Raw genomic sequence first — 25,435 nt, 5'->3', positions numbered from 1 at the left:
CCAAAAAATGTCATTTTTACTGTTTAGGCAGAATACCTAGTGTGCCATGTTTTGCTATTTTTGACTGAAAATTTGGTGCATTTCTAAATGCAAATCATTTTCACAGAAATCTATAACATTTTTGTAAGATTTGACTGACACTTAAAAAAACTGTGGGTATTATCTCTGTATTGTTCAATTCTTTTTCACTCCCTGAAGATGTTTTCATTGATGCTGCTAGAGATTTTGGGCCCTATGAAATGATATAATATTGAACACCTCACCCTGACTAAAGGATGTACAACTACACACCACAGCACAACTGCCTTCCCATCCTATACCTCATTACTTCCCCCTCCCACAAACTATTTGAGGCTTTTATAGTGCTAGTTAATTTCTCCATTTACTAGGGCAAACAAAAATTAAGGGTTGCATATTTAGATTCAAAAAAGTAAATATTTTAATATATTCAAACTTAGATTAATGATTCTAGGTGTTACGTATTTGTACTATCATTTTTATACGTTACTGTTATGGTAGAAGAGACAACGTCAAGAACAGAAACTAGCATAAAAAAATAATAGCGTAACTTGGGAAACTGTTATTTAAATATGAGAGTCATCAAAATCCTGTGCAGATGCACTCTATATAAGAGACGCATCTGCAGAGCTGTCTTGTCTTCTATCTTTATCTGATGGCCGGGTGACCAGACTTGTTAGGATAGCGAGCCATAAAATCAGCCACGTAATGAACCTTTCATTCTTGTTAAGCTTGATGCTTCGATGCATAATTATTAATATTTTTCTTCTTTTTTTTACTGGCAATACATCTACAAAGCATGAAGCTCTTATGGCACTGAATGTTGTATAGACACCCTACTTGAAAACACATCTCTCTTAGTGTACTAAGTAAGGTGATAAAATAAAATGTGTATAAGTGTATTACTGCCTGTAATACACATGTAATCAGTAGGTAATGATATAGTATGAGTATTAATAAGGTTTAATCTATTATTTAAAAAGGCCAGTGAAGCAACTAGTGAGAGGAATTGTGACCAGGTGGGGTTTTGAAGAGAAAAGTAAAAGAAAGAGTTGGTGTAGCTCAGTGTTATGTTCACATCAGTTGTTCAATTTACACACTATTGTTCATGTACATACTTAATTGTATACAGTAACAGTTAAAAAGATATATAGTTTTGTGTACAGTTTAGAGTCACCCAGTAACATTTTAGATTTGAGACTTACTCATTTTCTAAACTGTCCTCACTGTACATTCATCATAACCAAGGAATGCTATCTGATTACTGTATGTACTGTATGTTTTTTAATACAACTGCTAGATGTATCCTCATCCACCATGCTAGCTACGATAGTAAGAGTTTTAATGGCTAATTGAAATGGGATAAAATGGATCATTTAGTATTCATATTAGCACTTAATTTTTTAATCAAGTAACATACTGTCCACAGTCAGAAGTAGAGGTGGACTAAAATGAGATTAGTTTTGCTTGCTTTCATAAATGTAAAAGTATGCCATCCTAAAATCAAGTTAATCTTTTATATACAGGTATACATAATATAATTAACTTAGGAATTCTAGATTGTTGCTTATGGTCCACATACATCAATGTCTGTTCATTCTTGCTAATTCTTCACATCTTTATTAATGTTCAAGATGTTCTGCCAAGTAACCCCTTAATATTGTGAAGTGCTGCTTCACTAAATGAGAGAGTAGGAGGAGGCGGCAGCTTTTAAAAGGAACAATTAGTTATTTAGCAGCTTGAACTTTATTACAAGGATAGTGCTTACACAGTCTTTCTTATAGTTAATCAATCTGTTATTCTGAGAATTGCAAAATCCCAAAGATACCTAAGGCTTCCCTATTGATTTTAGCATAGCCTTTGAACTCACTCTATCACATTGAGTTGTAGTTCTGCAGAGTGCTCAAAGATCCTATCAGATGTTAAGCAAAATGTTTTAAGAAATTAACATTATTTTTCTTCCTATTTTACTAAAATAGTTCCTATTTTAATATTAGTATCTGAAATATACTGTGTAAGTACGTTTTTATAGTTTATTTTACACATTAATTACAGTCAGAACTAATTATACAATCTTCTTACTGCATAGCTGAATAGGTATAATTTGTATTTTCTGCAAGTTAGACTTATTTGTTTCCTATCTTGATAATTTGGCTTGTTCTCTCTCCCACTATATGTATTTAAAATAATGTGATTTTGTTGCTATTGCTGATTTTCTTTTGTTTTGGATGCAAGTTGAGTATAACTAGCCTTTGAAAAGACTTGCTATGGTTGTCTCTCACTCACCCTGTCTATTACTCTCTCTCTCACACAGTTGTTTTTTTTTTCTCATTGGCTTTTATTCCTTTTAGGTTTTGTCAGTACGTAAGACTGATTCTTCTAACGTCTCTCATGTCCTTTCTTTGTACTGGAGGGCCAGTTGAGTTTACACAAATCTCTCTAAGGTCACCATTGATGGGCATGCAATCCTTGTGACTGGGAAGAGAATACACTTCTCTTTGTTATTATTAGAATGAACTTAACTCCCCTTCAGATGTAATGAATCCATCTATTTACTTTTTAACGTGCTTGTCCAGTTTAGGATTCTGAATAACTGAGCCACTGGACCTAAAGTCAGAACTAAACTTGGAGTTTGTCTTTGCTATTCCATGGTAAAAGAACACACACTCATGCTCTTTTTTTTTAATCAGTCCTATACATAAAAATGTCTACCTTATTTCATTATAAAAATTCTTGTCCATTGTTTCAGAATCAGATAATCATTTTGCTTATGACTTTTGCTTAGTTTCCTCGTCATATTGGCTACATTTAATTGTATCCATTTGTTGTCTTCAGTTGCTGAATAGTGGAAAAGAGAGAATTCAATGCAGTAGCAACCATATAAATGATGCCACTGGCAACTTAGATAAAATACTTTCATTTTAGGACAAAATTTAATAATTCCATGGTACCTTTATACTGTATCCCATTTACATTTAGAATTTGAGGCCAAAATGAAAGAATGAAAGTTGGTCCAATTTTCAAATGGCTCTTTTGCTTATATTACATTTTTTGGACACATTCATGTTCTATAACATCCATTTTGTACTCTACCTTTTGAATTGTTAAAGGAGGGTTCAGAAACACTTCCGGGTCAAGGACTATGTAAAGGACTGTGGGAGATCCCAGGGGGGAGCTCATTTGGGAGGAAGGGTGGTAACGCATCTGGGAGCGGAGGATTGTTTATCGGTTATTGTATTCATTGTGATTTATGAGTATAGTGGAGTGGAGGGTACTTTGTGCACTGTATAGTTGTCCGAATAAAAATTATTGGACTTTTATCTGGTGTCTGGCATCTGGTCTGAGGATTCAAGGAGACGACAGTGCCCCCTATCTGTCACTGTATATATATATATATATATATACACACACACTGTGGAACCTCTAGATACGAGTTTAATTTGTTCCAGCATGAGCTTGTATAGCGAATTTCTTGTATCTAGAACAAAACTTCCCATTGAAAATAATGGAAATCCAGTTAATCCGCTCCACACCCCCAAAAATATCAACATAAAAATCAATTTTCCTAACAAATAACACTGATAAATAAGTGTGGATACACTGTGTCTGCTGAGCGTCATGTGATCATAACTGAGCTGATGGTTCTTCTCTCTCGCGCGCGCCTCCTCTCCTTATCTCTCTTGCTCGCTCACGCGCCCCCCTCTCTCTCTCCTTATCTCTCTTGCTCGCTCGCCTCTCTCTCTCCTCTTGAGGGTAGAGAAAAGCCAAGCAAAATGACACCTTTATTGGCTAACTAAAAGATTACAATATGCAAGCTTTCGAGGCAACTCAGGCCCCTTCTTCAGGCAAGATGTAATCAAAGCTTGCATATTGTAATCTTTTTAGTTAGCCAATTAAAGGTGTCATTTTGCTTGGCTTTTCTCTACATTCATAATGGCTAACACGGTACAACACCCTAGTACTCTTGAGAGCAATCGTCTCCCATTCTCCGTCTGCATGTCTGCAATATTTTTGGATACGCTTATACGCGAACTGCTACAGCGAAACAATGAAATCATAAGCGCACAAACGCGTAGATCCTCGCGCTATGGGAGAAGAAGGAACACTGAGTGAGCTAACGGGCTGGCAGCGTCAGCTTGGGTGAATCCCCGAGTCGAGGCGGATTGGGAAACGCGTCACGCATAACCACAGCCTGGCTCGTGGCTCGTTACGCAAGCCAATGCTCGTATTTAGATCCAAATTTTTCGCTCATACTTTCCTCTTATCTTGAATTTCTCGTATACAGAGGTGATCGTATCTAGAGGTTCCACTGTATCTATACTAATAAAAGGCAAAGCCCTCACTCACTGACTGACTGACTCACTCATCACTAATTCTCCAACTTCCCGTGTAGGTAGAAGGCTGAAATTTGGCAGGCTCATTCCTTACAGCTTCTTACAAAAGTTGGGCAGGTTTCATTTCGAAATTCTACGCGTAATGGTCATAACTGGAAGCTATTTTTTCTCCATATACTGTAATGGAGTTGAGCTCGATGGCTGTGGGGGGCGGAGTTTCATGTGACATCATCACGCCTCCCACGTAATCACATGAACTGACTGTCAACGCAGTACATAGAAAACAAGGAAGAGCTCCAAAAAGCGCTGAAGAAAACATGCATTATATAATTGAGAAGGCAGCGAAACAATAAGAAGCGAGCGAGTGACATATACAACCATATTCATGAGTGCAGCTACTTCGGAAACAAAGCACGGTGTAAACCTAAAGTTTAAATTAAGTTCATAGACAGGCTGTTGCTGGCGTTTGTCATGACCACGGCTAATGCGGGATACAAGTTTAATGAGAGGACGCAGGATATAAACGAGAGTTTTGATCACTTTGTAACTAAGTTAAAATTGCAGGTGAAGGGCTGTGCTTATGCAAATTCCGAGAGACTGTGTTTGTGGGGATTGACAGTTAAGGCGGGGGGGGGAGTCACATCATCATCTCCCCTCCCATTCACCTCATTTCGCTCTGAGCTGAGCTCCGCAGCTAACGCAGTCTTGCGGAAGCAACTTTGTGATGCTGCCACCAAATACTCACAGAAAAATCCACAAGTTAATACACACGCTGTCTCTAGAGTTTCTCCACACTCTGAATCCTCCAGGCACTACTTACAAAAGGTTACATTGACAATCGTGTTACGTTATTTTTAAAATGTTTCCTTTTCTTAGCACAAGCACAGCTGAGAAGCTTCGATGCATATGCTCCATAACGCGTTAAAAAATAACGCATTTAATCACACTTTGCATTCCAAGCAAAGGGGAACTTCTGTCAATGCATGATTTCCTGGTACACCGATTACATTGATGCACACATCAGAGCTACAAAAATGTTAGAGTCGGAAGAAAGCGCGTTGCTATGACCGATTTGAGGAAAATTCCATTTCAAAAGACTACCCTACGGAAGCCTTGATAAAAGCGTGGTTTTGTGCAAACTGTGCAAAAAGGAGTTTCCATACCACCCAAGCACTTCAACCTTACGGTACCATCTAAATGCAAAACATGTTACAGCGAACACAGAAACTGTGTATGCTGTTAGCACTAGCAGTAGCGGTTCGAGTACCAACAAAAGGTGTCGGCAGCCCAAACCTGATGAAATGACTGGCTTCAGGACCAAAATTAGTAAGTCAACATCGGTCAAACACTTACATGCATATTCATGAGTGCAGCTACTTCGAAAACAAAGCACGGTGTAAACCTAAAGTTTAAATTAAGATCATAGACAGGCTGCCGCTGGCGTTTGTCATGCCCACGGCTAATGCGGGATACAAGTTTAATGAGAGGACGCAGGATATAAACGAGAGTTTTGATCACTTTGTAACTAAGTTCACATTGATGGTGAAGGGCTGTGCTTATGCAAATTCGAGACTGTCTTTGTGGGGATTGACAGTTAAGGCGGGAGGGGGAGTCACGTCATCATCTCCCCTCCCATTCACCTCATTTCGCTCTGAGCTGAGCTCCGCAGCTAACTTCGTCCACGCTGCAGTCTTGTGGAACCAACTTTGTCAGGCTGCCACTCAAATACTCACATTGACAATCGTGTTACGTTATTTTTAAAATGTTTCCTTTTCTTAGCACAAGCACAGCTGAGAAGCTTCGATGCATGTGCTCCATAACGCGTTAAAAAATAACGCATTTAATCACACTTTGCATTCCAAGCAAAGGGGAACTTCTGTCAATGCATGATTTCCTGGTACACCGATTACATTGATGCACACATCAGAGCTACAAAAATGTAACAGTCGGAAGAAAGCGCGTTGCTACGACTGATTGGAGGAAAATTTCATTTCAAAAGACTACCCGACAGAAGCCTTGATAAAAGCGTGGTTTTGTGCACATATATATTTGTATATATATGTGGATGTAAATGTATATCTACTGTATATATGTGTGTACAGTAATCCCTCCTCGATCGCTGGGGTATGCGTTCCTGAACCCCCAGCGATAGGTGAAAATCAAGTAGAAACCATATGTTTGTATGGTTATTTTTATATATTTTAAGCCCTTAGAAACTCTCCCACACTGTTTATAAATATTCTCCGCACAGTTATACAGTAAACCCTTGTTTATCGCGTTAATCCGCTCCAGACAGATAAATGAATTTCCACCAGTAGGATTCTTTATTTATAAATCTAATATTTTCGCAGTTAGAGCATAGAAAACCTGTTTACGACCTTCTAAATACGTTTTTAACATTATTAGAGCCCTCTAGACATGAAATAACACCCTTTAGTCAAAAGTTTAAACTGTGCTCCATGATAAGACAGAGATGACAGTTCTTTCTCACAATTAAAAGAATGCAAACATATCTTCCTCTTCAAAGTGCGTAAGGAGCAGAGAATGTCAGAGAGAGAGTAAAGTAAACAATGAAAAATCAATAGGGCTGTTGCGCTTTTAAGTATGCAAGCACGCGATAAAGCAGCGGCAATGAAGGGATGAATGCGAAGGTAGCCTTTCAGCATTTTTACAGGAGCGTCCGTATCTTCTAAGCAAACAGCCTCTGTGCAAAAGCCCCTCTGCTCACATCTCCTCCCAAGCGCAGAGAACGTCAGAGAGAGAGAGAGAGCGAGATTAAAGCAAACAATCAAAAATCAATAAGTGTGCTTTTGGGCGCACCTCGATAAAGCGGCATTTCTTAGAGGAGCGTCCGTATCCACTAGGCAAACAGCTTCTGTGCAAACAGCACCTCTGCTCACACCCTCCGTCAGGCGCAGAGAATGTCAGAGAGGGTGAGATAGAGGCAGAGACAAGCAAACAATCAAGCTCCGCGCGGGATGCATATCTTATAGCATTGAGGAGTTTTAGTTAATATGTAATACGTGCTCTGAATGGGTAGCTTCTAAGCCATCCGCCAATAAGCGTCCCTTGTATGAAATCAACTGGGCAAACAAACTGAGGAAGCATGTACCATAAATTAAAAGACCCATTGTCCAGAAATCCCGAATCAGCGAAAAATCCATAATACACATTTACATATGCTTACATATAAAATCCAGCGATAGAGCAAAACCGCGAAAGTCAAAGCGATACAGCAAGGGATCACTGTATATGTAAATATATGTTTATGTGTGTGTGTGTGTGTATATATATATATATATATATATATATATATATATATATATATATATATATATATATATATATATATATATATATATATACAGTAATCCTCGCTATATCGCTCGACTTTGTGGCTTCACTCTATCGCTGGATTTTATGTGAAAGCATAACTAAATATATAACGGATTTTTCGCTGCTTCGGGTTCTGTGGACAATGTGTCTTTTACTTTCTGTACATGCTTCCTCAGTTGGTTTGCCCATTTGATTTCATACAAGGGACACTATTGGCGGATGACTGAGAAGCTAACCAATCAGAACACGCAGTTAAGTTCCTGCGTGCTGAATGCAGTGTTAACCAGGAAGTCTCGTCTTGCTTATTCAGCATCAACGTGTTTCGCTGTGTAAAGAGTTGTGCTGTTTTGTGTTTATCTTTGTGCATAGTCAAGCCCTTCATTATGGCTCCAAAACGATCTGCTACTGCTTCCAGGGCCGTGCCCAAGCGCAAACAGAAGATGTTAACGATTGCCGAAAAGGTAAACGCGTTTTGGATTTGTTGAAGGCTACGATTCTTTTATTTAAAAAGTAGGAAAGGAATATAAGATCTACGGCCGCAGTGTCCTTTTAACCAGGGTGCAAAACGAGTTGTAAGTGGATGTAATAAGGCAGTAGTCTGGATGGAATCTGCTTTAGGGTTTGGATTGAAGACTGCCAGAAGAAGAACAACGGCAGTGCTACACAATCGCCTGAAGTGGCTCCTTTAAAGGCTGTAACGCTCTCCTTTGTTGTGCAGTAAAATTAAACTCATTGTTATCGGATAAGTCATCGTGTCATTGTTGGTGAGTAACCATAATTAATTTTCTACTTACAGTACTTAGTACATGTAGACGCTTAGTGTCACTGTACACACATTTACTGTATACTATTTTTCTTGCATTGTACGTATTTATTGCTGGTGGCCTGTCTATCGTAATGGCTGTAACATATGTGATATTGGAGACACTCGATATCTTTAAAATAATTAGGTTTTACTGTATATAAACAGTGTGTTTATATACATAATTTCAATAAATCTTACCTAATATCTAAGAGAATACAAAGCAATTATGCTGTATAACTTGGGGAATATTTATAAACAGTGTTGGAGAGTTTATAAGGGCTTAAAATATATAAAAATAACCATACAAACATATGGTTTAAGCTACTTTGTAGCCACATTTTCACCTATCGCAGGGGGTCTGCCAAACACTGGCCACTAACACCACCACCAGCAGGCAAGGTAGGTTAACTGTATATGACAGCAACACTAATGACAATGACAATGTCAATCATGTTACGTTGTTATTAAAATGTTTGTGTGTTTGTGTTTTCAACATTATATATATATATGACAGCAACACTCATGACAATGACAATGTCAATCATGTTACGTTGTTATTAGATAGATAGATAGATAGATAGATACTTTATAAAATGTTTCCTTTTCTTTTTCATTACTTCTTTAACACACTAGTATTTTGCTAGTAATATATTTAATATACTGTATGATATATATAATATATAATATATATATATAAAATATATATATATATAATATATATAGAGTAGATATACCATATCTTCATTGTATTTATATTCCAAAATACATTTAGGATTCTCCCTTATTTTATTATTAATACCTTGAGAACTGCTTTTAATAACTGACCTAATGTTAGTGTTTATAATTTCATTTTAATTTTGGCTTGTGGAGAGAAATATATAAAAAAAGTTTAGTCCTGAAAGTACAAAGTACTGAAAAATCCATCCATCTGTCTTCCTAACCTGCCTGTCTAGTGCAGGGTCATGGGGCAACTGGAGCCTATCCCAGAAGTCATTGGGTTCAAGGCAGTAACATTCCCTGTACCGGGTGCCAATCCATGACAGAAGCTGAAAAATAATGAGTAGAACTAATCCAAAGCATACGTATTCTTTATTTACTCAGCTTCACCAACACTGTAGTGTATTGCCTAAATATATTTCTGGATCAGTCTATCTTTTATTTCCCTCATCCTCCTCTTTACTGAAAAAGTACAATATATTTCACCATGTCAATCTGTTTTTGCACTTTATACTTACTCTGGCAAGTTGCCAAGCCTAATTCCACTCCACAGTGGAAAAATGTTCTCATGGAGTCACCAAGGTAACATACACTTTGTACTGCTTTCAAAAATTAAATTAACTCTTTGTTAAATTAGTAAGCTTCCAGACTGATATGAAGGAAAACATTATATTTGACACATTCCTGAATAACAATATTAGCAATAATAAATACAGTAATTACTGCTTTCTTCCTCTTTTTTACATAATGTTAAGTAATTAAAATACATTAGTGTTATTTTAGTGAGGAAATATGAAACTAAATACACATAGGCCTTGTGGTTATGTGTCATGATTCCAGGAGACTGAATTTAAAGTGGAGTTTATCTGCTCCCTGCTTATCCAGAGTTTACATGTTCCCCTTGTGTCATTTCTCCTGATACTTCATGTTTCTGTCTCTTTCCAAAGACACACAGGTAAACTGGATATGTCTGAGAGTATTTCCTGTGATGCCTCAGTGCCCCATCAAGGGTTGGTTCATTCCTTGTGCTCAGTGGCATTTGGGTAGACTGTGGTGTATTGTCACCCTGGATTGGATAAACCAGATCAATAATAGATGGATGTTTGAAAAACTGATGTGTTACAGTGTTTGGTTACCAAAGGTACAAAATTAACAACTCTTCAGTATTCTAGAATAAAACCTGCTCCACCTTGCCAGCTGTTCTCTTGAATGAATATAGAGTGCTTTGAGGATTGTATTCTTTTTTGAAAGATGCAATATAAAATAGGTTAGTAATCCAGATCCATTTTTTATCAAGAAATGCATGGATCCTCCATGTAATGAATACAGTGGCTGTAGATTTAAGCTGACATCTTGTTTTTGACATTTTCATATTAAGCTGCTGTTCCCATTTTAAAATTTGGCTCCCTGTTGCAACTGCAGCTTTATTATTCACATTTATCATGATCTTTCACTGTTGCCATTTTGAGTAGTGGAAATGCTATTGCTGCAGGCTTTAGCAACAGCACAATTTTAAAAATGTGTTTATAAGGATTTGCAGTAAATTTCAGCTAATTTTATTGAACTGAAAATGTTTTGGTAAAGGAAATTTATGATTGCAGTAGTGTAACTGAAAACTGAGAATGTGTTATGGGACATTCTGATGAGTATGGTTCATTTCCTTTTATTTATTTATTTTACTTTTTGTTTATTCATGTCTCCATCTGTCCATCCCTACATTTACTTTGTTGAAGAATAATATTTTGAGTGCCTAATACATTTTTTGCTCACCACTGTTATTTTTTTGTGTTTTATTATATAATTTTGTGATTTTAACTTAACCATACCTTTTTGTAATGAGATGGCATGCTGGAAGTGTGGTTAGAACTACCTCACTGTGGGCCCAGGCAATCGCGTTTGAAACATAGCTCAGTCACTGCCTATGTACAATTAGCATGTTTACTTTTCTCTGCACAGATGTTTTTTCAAGTACTCTGTTTTTTGTTTAATATCTCCAAAATACTGGGAAATCTAAATTGGTGTTGAGTGAATATGGGGGTTTACATGAGTAGATCCAGTGACAGATTGGTGCCTCATCTAGGGTTTCTTCCTGCCTTGTGCCCAATGTAACATGCCTAAGTCTATGTCTTGCTGCAACTTTGAATTGGACAAAATAAATTTTAAAAAGGATCAATAATAATCGTGCAGAATATGTGCTTCAAAAGTCCACTAAGACTTCTTCCATTATTGTCAAAGGAATGTCTAACCTTCACTTGAGCTGGATTAAACAAGTTTGATAATAAATAGAATTTTACATTAAAAGAGAAGGTATGCTTTATTGGAATAAATGTATTATTATTTTCTTAAAGGATAGTCAAGTCAGTTTGCAATGGTATGCATTTTTAGGCTTTCCCAAAATATATGTTTTATTTAAAGGATATAGCAGGTCCCTGTCACCCACCTGTCACTAATTGACTAAAGACATTTAATTGTCAGTTCCCTACTGGACAACAGAAGTGTGTGTATAGTTTTTGGTTGCGTGTTCTTCTTTCTGTGTTTCTTCATTTAATAAATAAACAATTTTTCCATTTTTTTCTGGCTTAATAAGATATCTACAAATATTCTGATGTCTCAGTAACTTTACAACTTTCTTATCTACCTTTAGTGTAGTTAAATTGTAAAACATACAATAAAAACATTGAAAATGTTCTGTCTGTTCTGTATCAAAGGCAGAAACAATATCACAGGTTTGGAAAACATCAGCTCTGTAATAATTGGGGAGGAAATTATTATGCCAAGCATGCATTTCTGAACCTCTTCTATAGTCAAGAAATGTAGTGACAGAATAGTAATTTCCTGTTTTTTTAACTTTCTGCATCTTAAAAAGAATCCTTTGCTTGACCATTATCTTGAATGCATTTTCAAGGGCTTTTGATTAGTTTGGTATTTAAACAGTCTCATTAAATACAACAGAGCAAGTGAAGGAAGATTATGTTCTACAGCACATGGGTTTTGGCACTGTGGGGTGTGTCATACACTAATTCTCATTCTGTCGGAGTGCAGAGTTCTTTGTCTCTTTTACTTGCTCTGTGATAAGGAAAATATTCAGGCAGCTTGTTGCTATGACTAAGTGGATGGCTGAAAATGCCGTTTTTGGCAGCAATGTACATACAGTTTTAAGATCCCTTTTAAAGCTTCTCAAATATGTAGTGAGATCTAGATTTTTAGTAAGAATAGGACTAATTAATGTGAGAGGATAAATATGCTTTAATCACGCATGTTTCCAGTTTTAGTGTAGTGCTAATTGGAGCCACTGTATATAAGTGAGCACAGATATAGTGTAAACTACTGCACATTAAATTTGAAACAGCATGAAATACATGAGATATCAAAGTGATATGTATATATAACAGATTACTTATCATTAATGACATACATGTTTAGTCGTACACCTCTGTCATACGTGTGAAACACGCAATCAGTATTCGGTGTATCTACCATAGATGGAATTAACTGCTTGTACATAGTCTGACATGGACAGGGAAAGACACTGAATGTGTGTTTGTGGAATTGAATGCCATGCAGCCTCTACACATGCCCTAAGTTCATCAATGGGTAAACACTAGTGGTGTCTGGCTTACCAGGTGTTATTTGACAATGTTCCAGACATACTCAGTGGGGTACAGATCCTCTGAACATGCGGGCCAAGAATGAAGTGGCACACGGTGTGGTCATCCAGGAACTATAAGATGTTTCATACCACATGTAGTCAAGTATTGCCCTGTTGGAATATGGCACCATGGTACCATCTTAGCTTCCAACATCTGTGTGTGATGTATTGTTGACTGGTCAAGTTACTGGCAGTGCATATGAGTCGGGAGCAGGAGTGGAACCCAGTGTCACCCCACAACATAACACCTGATACTGGGCCTGAGCCTGTATGAGGCTACAAAATGCATGCCTTGGTCCCACCACAGAAACGTCCATGATGGTGCACTAAATTGAACTGGGTCTTGTACTCAAATACAATGCCAGTTACTTTGCCATTTGTGGTGTTTTCTACACCAATGCTGTGGTTGAGAGTGCATGAAGCAACATGTGGTGAACGAGAAGGCCCCAGTGCTACCAACAGTGTCAAATAATGCTTCTGGACACCCAGTGATAGGTGACAGACGCTAACTGTTGGGCTAAGTTCTGGGATGTGGCTGTTTGATCCATCACTGCAATGTGCAGGGGATGTCTGTCCTCCTGTTTGTCTGTATGTTGGTGAGGTACAGACCCCTCACTTCACTGGGTTCAAGCTTCCTCTACCCACTGATGCAAACACACATTCAAGATGATTGCTGATGACCCCGAAGAATAATCCTCATTCCCAAAATTCCCACAGTTCCCCTTACTTGAAGTTTGAGAGATGGATTTATGGCAGTCATCCTCATTGCTGGGGAATGTTTGTTCCCTAAGAGTACATTAAGTGCCATCAGTCACTAAATGAGGTTCATTTTGCAAGTGCCTTTTATTCCCACTGTGAGGAAGTCAAGGGGGTGTAACTTGCTTGTAATCTTATTTATACTCTGTCATGACCTATCCATCCTGCAAGTTCTGGAGCAACATAATGTGGTTTTCCTAGTGTTGCAATTTTAATGGCCAGCATTGCATTAATTTGAGTTGCCATCTGATGCTGCTAAGATGGTGCATTGTGTTGTGTTATCCTTCCAGTTTGTAAATCAGCTGAGCAAAAGCCTGTCCTGACAAAAATGGGTGTAAGAGCAGAAACCAACCTTAGGAAGAATGTGTGTTACACGGCACACCCAAACCTTCTGATGCCACTCTAATTTAAAGCATCAGTTCTGTCTACAACACTGATATGTATGTCTTTTGAATATTGGGAGAGCTTTAATTCTAGAGAAATCCAGGTGAGCATATTCAGAAAGTTCAGATATCTTAATAGGGCTTCAGGAAACATCATTACACTTGTTGCAATATGAAACAGATGAAAAGAAAAGTATTGTAATCATTTTTAATAGACTGAAGATTTAGTATTGTTGAATGATGCAAAATGAATAGAGAAATTGTGCTGTTTTGTTGACATATTGTCTTGTGATCCTGGAGGGTGAACCATTGTATTAAAGCAGCTTGGTGATCATTATGTAAGGTAGAGAGCTTGAGTTTTTTTGATGTATCTCAATATGAATGCACATTTCCATAGAAAGTGCTAGGGATCACAGTAAAACCTGTGAAATCAGGTACATCTTTCAAAAATGTGCTAAAGAAATAAGAACTGCAGTTAGCCACAGACCTTCCACAACCAGCAACTAACAATAGGACATCAATTGATGCCATTTTTACATCCCTTGAATCAGCTGTCTTTAAAAGCTGTTGACCCACCACAAGTCTATTTTGGATATGTTTTTAACTAAGTGCATTGCACTGTTAAAAAGCATGTATTAAAGTACTGTAGTCTGCTAACCCATGTAATTGTATTCTGCTACTGCTGTAATTTTTGAATATGACTCATTGTTATAAAATGTTAAACAAAAATGTGATAAATTACTTTTTGATCTTGTAACTAAAAACAAAGGGATCAAATTTTCAAATCAGTTGCCTAAGTCCCTGAAACTGAATTTAAAATTTTGAATACATTTTTTATCCTTTTTTATTTTATAATTAGTTAGGGCACGGTTTAGATTAAGTCGCTCTTTCAAGGTGACATAGTGAGTCAGTGGCAGTCTTGTTGTTTAAAGTCCAAAGCTTTAGCCTCTATTCTATTCTTGTCTGTATATCAATCAGTTAAATTTATAATATAATGTATGTAATGTATAACTACTTTATTATAGTGTGCTACTATGAATGTTTCAGAAAAAAGTAACAGAAGAATAGATGAAACAAGTCTTTAAAAATCCATAGAAATAATATCTCAGTTAATAATTTTTTCCAAATTATTCAAAACTACAATATGCCTCTAATAAGCCAGAATGTGGAATCAGTAGCACACCTTCTTTCAGGTATACTGTCTTAATGATGTAATTTTGCAGTAGATGGTCTGAGGGATACCATAATTTAATTCAGTCCTCCTGGTACCCGTGAATCCAGGGGAAATTCTATCAGGATCCATTATCCATCTTAAAAAAGCTGATCCAGTAGACGAGAATTTTGTGAATAGCATGTCTAAAAAGGTTTTCAAAATGGAGTGCAGTGCTTAAGCCTGACATGAGCTAAGGAATCAGAGATTTTTGTCAAAAGTTATGAGCATAAAGTAGAGCCTTGGTAATGAGGGCAAGCTACATTGGATTTATCATTTTTTTGTAGCTGATCAATAGGTTAAACAATTCTAGACTTGGAGGATGAATCTAGTTGATGTATTTTTCTCCATGTAATTTATTAATTTGATGTTAATTCTTACTATTAATTGAATTTTTGTTTTAAACAGGTGGTATTACCCAGCTCTCTGCTTATAGTCTTAACAATCAGTAATGCCTTAACCATTATGTTTTGGAATCCCTGTCATGGATTTTTGTGCATAGAAATGTGTGTAGTTTTCATATTTTTGCTTGACTTTACCAATTTGTTTCTTAAGTATTTCATTCTTTTTTTTTTCTTTTTTCTTTACTAGCGAGTAACTAGCACAGAGACACAAATAACATTGCAGCCAAGAGATAACCAGCTAAAATGGTTATCATATTATGTGACTTCGAATTGTGGGGTGTGTCAGATTTGCTGGCTGCAGTTGCTGATCTCATTGCCATGCCATGTCAATTTAAACAACTTGACAATGGAAGTGATTTTCAATTTACCGACTGAGTGCCGACCTTCTCGTACAATAGTGCTTTTCCCTTTTTGCGACAGCCAATAATGTGGTGCCTTATGGAGCTAGTGCTGTATGAAGGGTTAACTGGTACAGTGAGTTAGCTGCAGTCTCTGCACTCTTTTTTTCCCCCCTTTCTGTCTAGGTATGTAAACACATAGCATCAGACAGACAAGCTCCTATTCTGCTTGTGAGGTCCAAAACACCTGCATTCCTTATAAGTCATTACTGCATTCTATACATTGTATTTCCTAATGAGCATTCATTGCTGGTCAGCTCTCATGCAAGCAGTGCCCACCCTTGTTGGCTAACATTCTTGGTCATAATACAATACGCAACACTGTTTCACTACAGCTGATTTTGTTCTGTTAACCCCCAAACCCGCCGCCCCCACACCCCTTCCCTTGTGGGTGTTGGATCCATGAACGACAATGGTAAAACTGTCTGTAGTATTAATCTCTTTGCTAGAAGGAAAGTTAGAAGGTTTGTAGTAGTACATCATTGATAATAGTCTCTTTCCCAATAGAAGATCTGATATGGTCACATTTTGCTTGCTTTTGGAATCATATAAGCAATGTAGGTCCAGAACAGTCATTCATCCTTAACCAAACAGCTTTAAAGTCAACTTAATTTTATCCTACAGCAGAGAATGCACAAAAAGTCACCCAAAGTCCTCCATTAAAATTTCTAAGGTAAGCATATTTTTTAAAGGATGTGAATTCATTTGCTTTCATGCTGGCAGTCATTATACTGTATGATATATGGGGCTAATTTTAAAATTAACTGATTGAATGTAAATGACTGTGCTGGAATAGCAACTTTAATGCTGTTTTAGAAATTACGTACATTCCCAGAGTACATTACATAAACAGTCATAGTGGTCTTCCAGTGAGAACTATTATTCACTTACTGTATTTTAAAAACCTATTTTTTCCATTATATGTTTTGGGAAAGCAGGGACCTGATTTTATAGATATAGGTGCAAACCAGGAGCCAGCTCTGACCCAAATACCAGCAAATTTCACATTCTTGTTAACACTTACTCATACCAGGATTATTTGGAATCACGAGTTAATTTAATATTTGCTTTATGTTGTTGGAAAGTAGTAGGAAGCTGGAATGCCCAGCAAAAGCCACAAGAACAAGGAAAACATGCAAGTTTCACATAGATAGTGAACTGAGCACAGGTTTCTGTAGGTGTGTGGTAGCAGCATTACTGACTGTGCCATATTGCCACCCTAGATTTGTAGATAACTTCTATACCACATAATTTCATACTTTAAAGTACTGTATATGTTAGAATGGCAAACACTGCATAGGTAAATGGAACCAAATGCAACTACGTGGTTAACTAAAAAAAAGAACTGGTTCAACATGAATGTGTGTGTCTGTGATGGCCTAGCAATGCTTTCAGGTTTACTCCTGATGTGTTCAGAATAGGCTGTGGGCCTAATTAAAAACTACAATAAACTCTGAATTTGATTGAGCTTGTTTGAGTGTGTTATTTTTTTGTTAGGGCTGGGAGGCTTCTGAATATTTAGAAGCCTTCCTATTTCCACACAGCTCTTAGGGATATAGTGTACTGTGTATTTGGGCATGGATTGTGACCTAGATGAAAACAAGATCAACAAGAAACTATAAGAGGAGAGGTACAGAGTACAGTTAAAAAACACATTCACTTAAGCTATAGTCACAGAGATACTGCAACAATGCCTCTGTTTTCCTAGTTCCTAGTTTAAGTTAGTTAATTCCGATTTCCCAGATTTTTTGAGGTTTTACTTGCATATTAACCAGTTATTTGCTAAAGTGGTATTTCAAGTAAATGCTGCTTGCTTCTATGCCTCAGAATATAATGAGGCAGAACTATATAAAGAGCATGTATATATGATGTATACTATATACAGTATTTGTATGTTTTTTTTGTAGGCTAGATTTCAAAATTAATGTTTAAAATAAACCGAGATGATCTACTGTACTTTATAATGACATGCTCATTGTTACCTGGATACCAGCGCTTGTCATTACTTGCTGACTCAAGAAAGATTACTTAATTGCGTTGTTGGTTTTTGTAATGTAGCCAGTGATTCATAGTGAGTTTAGCATAATCCTGAATATATGAGGCAGAGCAGCTGGCGTTGCCCACCCTTTCCCTAATTTTTTAAAGAATACGACTTTTTATGAGCTGTATTATATGTATGAAATTCAAATGACTAACTCAGTCACCCTGCTTTCCACTGCCTTCTCAGTGTGGCTTAGTTCAAAAAAATTCATGAACCCCAGTCTCACAAAATTGTAAACTGGCAAAGTACAGAGATTTCTGATTCATTTTGCCATAGTGAGCATTGCTGCTAAGGTGTCTGTACTGTCTTGTGGCATTTAGAGAAGTGCTGCCTTGACATTTAAGTGCTACCTGTGGCATTTAGGGAAGTAGTCTGCTTATCATTTAGCAAACTTTATGTAAGTAAATGATGGCTTTTCTCTTGAGTAATTTCCAATTTACTGTGTGTTACAGACAACATATGGTGTTTTATGTCTATAGTAGTCAAACATGTAGCCTGAAAATACAGTATATGAAAAATACTTCTCCGGTTTCATTATTATTGATAGATAGATAGATAGATAGATACTTTATTAATCCCAAGGGGAAATTCACATAATCCAGCAGCAGTATACTGATACCAAGAAACAATATTAAATTAAATAGTAATAAAATGAAAAGAATTAAAATAAAATTAATGTTTGCATTTACTCCCGGGTGGAATTGAAGAGTCATAGTGTGGGGAGGAACGATCTCCTCAGTCTGTCAGTGGAACAAGACAGTGACAAAAGTCTGTCACTGAAGCTACTCCTCTGCCTGGAGATGATCACTGTTAAGTGGATGCAGTGGATTCTTCATGATTGACAGGAGTTTGCTTAGTGCCCGTCGCTCTGCCACAGATGTTAAACTGTCCAACTTTAATCCTACAATGGAGCCTGCCTTCTTAACAAGTTTGTCCAGGCGTGAGGCGTCTTTCATCTTTATGCTGCCACCCCAGCACACCACCGCGTAGAAGAGGGCACTCGCCACAACCGTCTGGTAGAACATCTGCAGCATCTTACTGCAGATGTTGAAGGATGCCAACCTTCTCAGAAAGTATAGTCTGCTCTGACCTTTCTTACATAGAGCATCAGTATTGGCAGTCCAGTCCAATTTGTCATCCAGCTGCACTCCCAGATATTTATAGGTCTGCACCCTCTGCACACAGTCACCTCTGATGATCACAGGGTCCATGAGGGGCCTGGGCCTCCTAAAATCCACCACCAGCTCCTTGGTCTTGCTGGTGTTAAGGTGTAAGTGGTTTGAGTCGCACCATTTAACAAAGTCTTTGATTAACTTTCTGTACTCCTCCTCCTGCCCACTCCTGATGCAGCCCACAATAGCAGTGTCATCAGCGAACTTTTGCACGTGGCAGGACTCGAGTCATATTGGAAGTCTGATGTATATAGATTGAACAGGACCGGAGAAAGTACAGTCCCTGCGGCCCCTGTATTGCTGCACACAATGTCAGACCTGCAGTTCCCAAGACGCACATATTGAGGTCTGTCTGTAAGATAGTCCACAATCCATGCCACCAGGTGTGAATCTACTCCCATCTCAGTCAGCTTGTCCCTAAGGAGCAGAGGTTGGATGGTGTTGAAGGCGCTAGAGAAGTCCAAAAACATAATTCTTACAGCACCACTGCCTCTGTCCAGGTGGGAGAGGGATCGATGAAGCATATAGATGATGGCATCCTCCGCTCCCACCTTCTCCTGGTATGCGAACTGCAGAGGGTCGAGGGCGTGTGGACCTGTGGCCTCAGGTGGTGAAGCAGCAGCCGCTCCATGGTCTTCATCAGATGTGACGTCAGAGCAACAGGCCGGAAGTCATTCAGCTCACTAGGACGTGATACCTTTGGGACAGGAGTGATACAAGATGTTTTCCAAAGCCTTGGGACTCTCCCCTGTTCCAGGCTCAGGTTGAAGATGCGCTGTAGAGGACTCCCCAGTTCCAACGCACAGGCCTTCAGCAATCGTGGCGATACACCATCTGGACCCGCTGCTTTGCTGGCACAAAGTCTTTTCAGCTCTCTGCTCACCTGGGCTGCTGTAATTGTGGGTGGGGATGTCTCACCTATGCTGGTATCAGCAGAAGGATGGTTGGAGGATGCAGTACTCGAGGTGAGAGTTACTGTGATCAAACCTATTAAAGAAGTTGTTCATTTGGTTTGCTCTCTCCACGCCTGTCTCGATGGGCACCCGCTCGAGCTGCAGCCAGTGATAATCTTCATCCCATCCCACACTTCCTTCATGCTGTTGTTCTGCAACTTCTGCTCCAGCTTTCTCCTGTACTGCTCTTTCCGCCCTGAGCTGGACTCGGAGTTCCTTCTGCACGCACTTCAGCTCATGCTTATCACCACCTTTAAAAGCCCTTTTCTTCTGGTTCAAAAGGCCCTTGATGTCACTTGTAATCCATGGCTTGTTGTTAGCATAGCAGCATACTGTTCTTACTGGAACTACAATGTCCATACAGAAGTTGATGTAATCAGTTGTGCATTCAACAGCCTCTTCAATGTTCTCACTATGTGACCCAGCAATATATCCCAGTCTGTAGTTCCAAAGCAGTCTCTCAGAGCCTGCTCTGCCTCAGGGACCACTTCCTGAATGAGTGTGGTTGTAGGTAGCCTCACTCTTGGTTTGTATTGAGGCTGAAGCAGAACCAGGTTATGATCTGCTTTCCCAAGCGCAGGCAGTGGAATACCAGGTTATTTGGAATCACGAGTTAATTTAATATTTGCTTTATGTTGTTGGAAAGTAGTAGGAAGCTGGAATGCCCAGCAAAAGCCACAAGAACAAGGAAAACATGCAAGTTTCACATAGATAGTGAACTGAGCACAGGTTTCTGTAGGTGTGTGGTAGCAGCATTACTGACTGTGCCATATTGCCACCCTAGATTTGTAGATAACTTCTATACCACATAATTTCATACTTTAAAGTACTGTATATGTTAGAATGGCAAACACTGCATAGGTAAATGGAACCAAATGCAACTCGTGGTTAACTTAAAAAGAACTGGTTCAACATGAATGTGTGTGTCTGTGATGGCCTAGCAATGCTTTCAGGTTTACACCTGATGTGTTCAGAATAGGCTGTGGGCCTAATTAAAAACTACAATAAACTCTGAATTTGATTGAGCTTGTTTGAGTGTGTTATTTTTTTGTAAGGGCTGGGAGGCTTCTGAATATTTAGAAGCCTTCCTATTTCCACACAGCTCTTAGGGATATAGTGTACTGTGTATTTGGGCATGGATTGTGACCTAGATGAAAACAAGATCAACAAGAAACTATAAGAGGAGAGGTACAGAGTACAGTTAAAAAACACATTCACTTAAGCTATAGTCACAGAGATACTGCAACAATGCCTCTGTTTTCCTAGTTCCTAGTTTAAGTTAGTTAATTCCGATTTCCCAGATTTTTTGAGGTTTTACTTGCATATTAACCAGTTATTTGCTAAAGTGGTATTTCAAGTAAATGCTGCTTGCTTCTATGCCTCAGAATATAATGAGGCAGAACTATATAAAGAGCATGTATATATGATGTATACTATATACAGTATTTGTATGTTTTTTTTGTAGGCTAGATTTCAAAATTAATGTTTAAAATAAACCGAGATGATCTACTGTACTTTATAATGACATGCTCATTGTTACCTGGATACGGCTTGTCATTACTTGCTGACTCAAGAAAGATTACTTAATTGCGTTGTTGGTTTTTGTAATGTAGCCAGTGATTCATAGTGAGTTTAGCATAATCCTGAATATATGAGGCAGAGCAGCTGGCGTTGCCCACCCTTTCCCTAATTTTTTAAGAATCGACTTTTTATGAGCTGTATTATATGTATGAAATTCAAATGACTAACTCAGTCACCCTGCTTTCCACTGCCTTCTCAGTGTGGCTTAGTTCAAAAAAATTCATGAACCCCAGTCTCACAAAATTGTAAACTGGCAAAGTACAGAGATTTCTGATTCATTTTGCCATAGTGAGCATTGCTGCTAAGGTGTCTGTACTGTCTTGTGGCATTTAGAGAAGTGCTGCCTTGACATTTAAGTGCTACCTGTGGCATTTAGGGAAGTAGTCTGCTTATCATTTAGCAAACTTTATGTAAGTAAATGATGGCTTTTCTCTTGAGTAATTTCCAATTTACTGTGTGTTACAGACAACATATGGTGTTTTATGTCTATAGTAGTCAAACATGTAGCCTGAAAATACAGTATATGAAAAATACTCCTCCAGTTTCATTATTATTGTAGTGAAACACGTACAGTAGATCTCTAATAAATTGGTGCAGTAATTGCAAAGTCTGTGCTTGTGCTTAATGTGCTTTGCACGTTGTTGTTTAACAGGAGAAAAATGGGTTGCTGTTCCTGTACTCTGCAATTTTTCAAGTAATATTATTATTTTTTTGTAAATGTGCTCAATATTTTCTTTTTTTTTAACAGAGGTCATTTTAAAAATACTAGCCAACCCCCGGCGTACCATACGCATAATCAAACAGATTTTGTAATAATTTTTAAGCACAGGGAGAAAATTAACATTTGAAAAATTGGTAATGTAATAAATCAGCAAGAAAAGCAACATTGTAACAGTGCGGAGCGAACCAACACACAATCGTCCATGCGGCTCAAGCACAGAGGGTGGAGCGGGAGGAGAGGAGAAGGGCGTCCACTCGCTCCCTCCGTCTGCTGATTTCTCGTCCAGTATGCACTGCCTGCTCATGTGCCCACCTCCAACTCGTCACTCGAGTCGTTGTGCGTCTTTGTACAGTCCAGATGCACCTGTGACTCACATAGATTTTTAATTGCTCTGTGCGGTTTTGGCTGCCTTTCTATATATAATCCACCAAGACACCCGACCACGGTGGTAGCGAGGTGGGAGGGTGTGTACAAAGTGCTGGAGCATCTAAGAAGGCGCATGTTTGTCCCGGATCACAATTTCTGTAAAGACTGCTCACTTCATTGTGTTTTAACCTCAGTTGTAAAGGAATGTTTTAAGGATCCCATGGGATACCCTGCAAAACAGTTTTACGCTGCATATGGCGATTCACCTCCGAGAAACATGCCTCTATGAACAGTCAGCGTGGGTCGGAGCTTCATGTGACCTCTACGACAGGCGAATATAAATGGCGCCGGTTTTCTGTGTCGTCGCGTCCGAGTTGGTGGGCGTGGCTCTGTGAGTTGTTGTCGTATCAATGGTCTTGGAGTTGGTGGGCGTAGCTCCTTCCTGCGTCCGCCATAGGTGTCTCACTTGTCGGCGGCTTAGTGAATCCACGCCCCTTCCGGCGTGCTTTCCATGGTTGTCTTGCCTTAGTGAATTATATATATAGATTATGTAAATACAATAGACAGTTGAGTTAGCCATAATGATAATTTGGAAAGACCAGCAGGTTGATAGTTTCATTTAGTTGTTTTTAGATTACATAACTCTTTTAGTCACTAAACATAACGGAACTTTTGCCACCAAATGTTGAAGTGGAGATCTGAGTTTAGTTTCTGAGATTGTGTAGGTTGTAAGTCAATTTGCCATTAGTTTTAAAACATTTTGTCAACAGAGCTACAAATGTTAGATGTCTGCAATGCGTTTTGATTCAAACGCTTCAAACACCAGAGAACAACTTTTTGGCTTAAGATCTGGAAATGCATGAAGCCATTTTCTTAGAAAGAATGTTACAAAGTAGCACTCTTGGAGTCTTTTTATCTGGGCGTGATATTCTTCGGGAAGCTGTGGATGAATGGGTTTTCATGAACAGTGTTGGGGTGAATTTAAACGTTCTACTCTTAAATATTTTCTTATTATTACATCCATTCCTCGTATAATATGCACATACAGCTCATTGGAAAATCTTTACACTTGTTTTTTACAGGCAAAAAATTAACAAATTCTGTATTTCACATATATTTTTGGGTTGTTATCCTTTTTGGGAACACTTTTTGGTATTTTAATGTGATTCAGTGCAGCTCTCTGAGACACAACAGGTGAAGAAAATCAGTCATTTGACCATGTTTGGTAGACCTTCAGGTCTGGGAAATTGTTAGATCACTTTAGGAATCCATTTGGGATTCACAGGTTAGAGAAGAGCTAAACTTAACTACATGGTATAAATATTTCCAATAACTAAAAGCTGTTGTAGAAAGAGGAGAGAATGTAACTTAATGAATGAACAGGTTTTTCCTTCTGCATGTAATTTGGTAAGGCTCCTACTTTATTTGCCTTACCCTTTTCTCTAGAAGGTGTTCTCTGGTCATAAGACTTATATCAGTGTTACTATAGCACACTCTTTTTAAGAAATAGAATTTTTTGATAAACAGAAAGATTGCAGAAATATGTTAAATGCATATATATTCACAGAGAAGATAGGGTGCTAGGCAGACAAGACAGAAAACATAGAAGAGACTGGCTATTTAGAATTCTAAATACAATACCACATTTTTAAAAATGGGGTCCAATGTTTTGTGGAGGAGTTGTTGCTCTGGGCTCAAGTGGAGAATTCTTATTGTGCTGGAGTGTACTCTTCCTCTTTGCAATGTGGTCCTTTGTTTGTGGTGCTGTGTGCTTTTCTCATTTAAAATTTTTACTGAGTCCTCTGAAACTACATAGGAAAAAGTATTAGGCTCTGAAGTTCTCATCTTGAAGTAATAGATGCTTCTTAGTCTTCTCAGATTGGGCCTAGTAACTTTCACAAAGTTTGGCTTGGGAGAGTGCATCTCAGCTTGTAGGTCCATAAAGAGAAGAGATTGTTAGCTTTCAGCTCCCAAAGTAGAGAACATCTCATCATCTCTTTGGTTTCAGAGAGAGAGAGAGCAAGCCAGAGAAGAGATCAATGCAGCTCGTTTTAAAGGAGGGTGTAACCTCTGGTGATCAGATCAAGGTCACTTCCAGTTGCAGAAATATTGTCTTCTCATAGGGGTGGTGTTTTGTCCATCAACATTGCCATTCATTGAATTATAGGTCTTTGTTCGAACTTGGGTGTCCATTTGGTATCACCTTGTGTAAAGGAATCTGCAGACATGTCACTTCAACTGTGATTTACATCTTTATCAGATGAGGTACAGGGCAGACTAAGAATGTTACAAGCTGCAGTTAAGCCTTTTCTCAGGAATGTAGCTTATGGGTGAAGCTGAATTTCTGCATCCTTGTTAAATGTGTTGCCTTAACAGGCCATGTGTGCCTCTAAAGAACTAGAAAAATGGGCAAAGCTCAGTGTATTACAAACTGTTACTTTTCAAAATGTGAATGAACATTCAAAAGAGTCTTAAGCAAAGAAATAAGGGGATAAAGATTATCTGTCAATTTTAGTTTATAGTCTTAATCTGCAATTGTCGATGTGTAAGGAAAGGACCATATCTAATCATTCACCCACCCAACCATTTTC

The 25,435-nt window shown here is 38.2% G+C and overlaps 1 protein-coding gene across 7 annotated transcripts in view; it reads left to right on the top strand.

Annotated features, from left to right (window-relative positions):
* Positions 1–25,435, top strand: part of camsap2a (calmodulin regulated spectrin-associated protein family, member 2a) — a 200,446-nt gene that overhangs the window by 34,721 nt on the left and 140,290 nt on the right. The gene's annotated exons all lie outside the window — the stretch shown is intronic.

The sequence above is a fragment of the Polypterus senegalus genome, chromosome 14 (genome assembly GCF_016835505.1).
Source record: "Polypterus senegalus isolate Bchr_013 chromosome 14, ASM1683550v1, whole genome shotgun sequence".
Lineage (NCBI taxonomy): Eukaryota > Metazoa > Chordata > Cladistia > Polypteriformes > Polypteridae > Polypterus > Polypterus senegalus.
The sequence above is the reverse complement of the archived record's forward strand: the minus strand, read 5'-3'. Positions and strand labels throughout refer to the sequence as shown.